Source organism: Pleurodeles waltl, chromosome 6 (assembly GCF_031143425.1).
Source record: "Pleurodeles waltl isolate 20211129_DDA chromosome 6, aPleWal1.hap1.20221129, whole genome shotgun sequence".
NCBI lineage: Eukaryota > Metazoa > Chordata > Amphibia > Caudata > Salamandridae > Pleurodeles > Pleurodeles waltl.
In genome coordinates, this window is record NC_090445.1 from 1,692,050,358 (window position 1) to 1,692,054,713 (window position 4,356).

Sequence of the window (4,356 nt, forward strand, 5' to 3'; positions counted from 1 at the left end):
GCCTCCATCTGACAGGTGGATCCCTGTACTACGCACCCAAGAAGGTCTGCCAGATCATCGTTGCATGTTGCACAACCTGGCCTTGAGACACCAGGTGCCATTTCTGCAGTTGGATGAGCCTGGGGATGGTCATGTGGCAGCGGTGGAGTCTGTGGACAGTGACGAAGAAGAGGCAGAGGAAGAGGATGTGGACAACGGAAGTACACTCATTCAACAGTACTTCCAGTGACACACAGGTAAGACACTGTAACTTCACCTTCCATTGCAGTTTTGTGTTTGACATTGAACATGGCAGCCTGATTTCCCTATGTCTATGGTCACTTACTGTACCCTTTGGCATCTCTATTTTCAGATCTCTGTGCCCCACTCTGCCTCCTGGTGTGTTTACTCCTGCCCACTACAGGTCATACCTATGTAAATATTACAGTACATTTGAATTGCAATGTTTACAGTTTGTAAAACTAATACGTGTCATAGAATTCACAGACTCCATACTTGAAATTGTTCCAAGGGTGTTTATTTACGGTGCTATAAGTGTAGGGGGTATTGCAATGGGCTGGGTTGCTGATGGAGGAAAGTCCAGGTTAGAGTCCAGTCTATTTGTAATACAGTTGCCTTGTCCAAGGGGGTATAGGAAGTGGATCAATGGCAGTTCAAGGTGGACAGGGTGACAGAGTGGGACAGAAGGGTGACAATGAGGAGAGTCTTATTTCCTGGCGGGGGTCTTGGCAATGTTCTCTGGCTTTTGCCTGGATCGCAGGGACCATTTGCGGGGTGGTTTTCCTTCTGCAGGGGGTGGGATGCTGGTGGCCTGTTGTTCCTGTGGCGGGGCCTCCTGTTCACTAGCACCAGCAGAGGTGGAGGACTGTTCTTCGGTTTGGCTAGTGTCAGGGACCCGTTGGTGTGCCACTGCCTCCCTCATGGTGTTGGCCATGTCTGCCAGCACCCCTGCAATGGTTACTAGGGTGGTGTGGATGTCCCCCAGGTGCTACCTGATCCCCAGGTACTGTCCCTCCTACAGCCGCTGGGTCTCCTGCAACTTGGCCAGTATCTGGCCCATCGTCTCCTGGGAATGGTGTGATGCTCCCAGGATGTTTGTGAGTGCCTCGTGGAGAGGCGGTTCCCTGGGCCTGTCCTCCCCCTCTTGCACAGCACTCCTCCCAGCTTCCCTGTTGTTCTGTGCCTCTGTCCCCTGAACCGTGTGCCCACTGCCACTGACCCCAGGTCCCTGATCGTCCTGTATTTGTGGGGTTGCCTGGGGTCCCTGTAGTGGTGGACACACTGCTGATTGACGTGTCCTGGGGACAGAGGTATGGGCCCGCTGGGTGGGTGCTGTGGTGGTGTTTCCTGAGGGGGAGGCTCTGTGGTGGGTTGGGACTGTGGCTGGGTCACTGACTGTCCAGAGTTCCCTGATGGGCCAGGTTGGTCATCATGATCCAGGCGTGCAGAGCTGCTGTCATCACTGTAGGCCTCTTCAGGGTGGGGACTGGATGTGGCTGGCACCTCCTCTCCGGTGACAATGAGTGGGGGTCCTGTGGGGATGTAAATGCAGTGTTATTGTATGTGCGTGTGCCATCTTGTGCATGGATATGTTTCCCTTTATGGCTGTTATTAGCAAGGCAGCTTTGGCTTGTGCGAGTTGTGCTTAGTTTGGCTAAGTGATTGTCACTAGTGTGCATGCTGTGGTGATGGGTGTCCATGCAGGTCTGTGATGGGGGTCCATGCATTGGTGTTGCATGCAGGGCTTGGTATTGGGATGGATGGGTTGTGATGGTGGGGTATATGTGAGGTGGTGGTGTGATGGGGGTGGGGGTAGGGGTTGTTGTTTGTGATGGCATGCAGGTAGGGTGGGGGATAAAGTAGTAAAGAATTGACTTACCAAAGTCCAGTCCTCCTGCTACTCCTGCGAGGCCCTCAGGATGCATGATCGCCAAGACTTGCTCCTCCCATGTTGTTGATTGTGGGGGAGTAGATGGGGGTCCACCGCCAGTCCTCTGTAGAGCTACCTGGTGTCTTGCTACCACGGAACGCACCTTCCCCCGTAGGTCGTTCCACCTCTTCCTGATGTCATCCCTTGTTCTTGGGTGCTGTCCCACAGCGTTGATCCTGTCCACGATTCTCCACCATAGCTCTATCTTCCTTGCACTAGATGTCTGCTGCACCTGTGATCCAAATAGCTGTGGTTCTACCCGTATGATTTCCTCCACCATGACCCGTAGCTCCTCCTCTGAGAACCTGGGGTGTCTTCGTGGTGCCATGGGTGTAGTGTGAGTGGTATGTGTGAGGGTGTGTGAGGTGATGTGTTGGGGTGTGTGCTGTGTGGGGCGTGGATGGTGTATGGGTGATGGTGCTTTGTGGCTCAGATTCAGTGGGTGCTCCTGGCTTGTCTCCCTCTCACTTGCCAAAATGTTTGGGTCGTAAAATAGTGTTGTGAGTGTGTGGGTGTGGTGTGTGTATGTGTGTCAGGTGTGTGTAGTTTGAATTGTCCAATGTGGTGTAGTTTTGTTCATGTGTGTGTATTTTGAGTCCGGCGGTGTGTACCGCCAATGGTTTACCACGGTTGAATGTCCGCCGTGGTGATTCGTGGGTCATGATGCTGTGGGCATATTTCTGTTGGCGTAAAGGTGTGGGTGTTGGTACCGCCAGTTTATCACTGACCTTTGGGCTGGCGGACTTGTGTGGGTGTCTGTATATTGGCAGATTTCTATGTGTGGATCATAATACGGGTAGCGGTATACCGCTGTGGTCACGGTATGTTGGCGGCAGTCAGCATAGCAGTAAGCGGCACTTATCGCCAATGTTGTAATGAGGGCATAAGTGATTTGCTCAGAATCACAGAGTGTTGTGCCGGTACCAAGTCTTGAACCCAGTTCCCTGATGCAAAGTAGGCTAGTTCTCCATTAAGTCATATTCCCACCCCCATTATATATTTCTTTCAATTAAGCACACAATGTTTAACACAGAAACTTGCACTTAAAATCTTTACATGGACAAAGTTAATGGTCATCACTAACCTTTGATAGCTAGGCTTTGGGGACAGTGACACGATTTACTATTGACATGGGCCTCTGATCACAATGCAGAAATAATAATTAATGTCTTCTGCTTTTGTTTGATTTATATTGCCATCTCCATTTTCTATTCAGGCCAATATAAAGACACTCACTTTCAGCCATCCTTTCAACATCCACCTCCAATCAACTCACAAATTCAAAACGTTTGACAAAAAATACTACAGAACAACAAAAAAAAAAACAAGTGCAGTATATTAAAAATTTAAGTTGTTTACAAATGCCTTCTAATGCCACCATAAATCTCCCTCCAAAAACCTCTATAAAAACAAGCATTGGCAAAGCCAATAGGTCTCGTCTTTGAGACATATTGGCTCTTCCCATTCCTTTTGTTCATGATGTACATCATGGGCATTGCCAGTGTTGGCTATGATTTTTAGCCATGCTGTATAGCAGTGAGGCTGCTGTGCAGTATGGTTAAACATAATAATAAAAAGGGCTATGATACATCCAACGTTAATACATTTTTAAAAATAAGCGCATTAGCCCAGGCTGATTCATATCACCTTTTAAATTTGTTTTATCCCCACTGCAAAGCATCTGCGCTGATTTACAGCATGGCTACAAAGCATTGTCAAAGCCAAAAGCTCTCACAGGAGAGACCTATCAGCTTTGATAATGTTTGTCCTGTGATGTTGTCCTTGTTAGTGATGGGGCACCCACCATGGGGGCATGGCCTCCAGTAGGAGTGACTGGATGAGCCAAGGAAAGAAGAAAAAAACATGGTTAGTAGTACTCAACACAAACATTTGTTTATATAGCCAGACAGTAGGTTCACTGTCCCCCAGGGTAGCTGGAATGTTGTTTATGTGATTCTTTATCACAGGGCCTTTTTTCACAACATAATTCAAAGAAAGCACTACATGTTATAAATGAATCCATGGCCACTGCCATAATCAAAAATATATTTTTTTATTGAAAATATAGGAAACGTTTAATGGGGTGGCAATCATTCTCATTACAGACTAAGGGCCTGATTACGACCTTGGCGGATGGGATATTCCATCACAAACCTGATGGATATCCCACCCACCATTTTACAAGTTCCATAGGATATAAAGCAACTTGTAGTATGGCGGACAGATTATCCGTCACATTTGTGATGGAGTATCCCATCCGCCAAGGTCGTCATCAGGCCCTAAATGTGTTATTAAAATATGATTGAGCTGTAAAACATAAATAGATATTGCCACTGAACTATATATGTGTATCATGAACATTATTAGAGCCAACCTGGCAGGGAAGCATGTTTTTTGGGACAACAAATGGTATGACAAATTCCAAT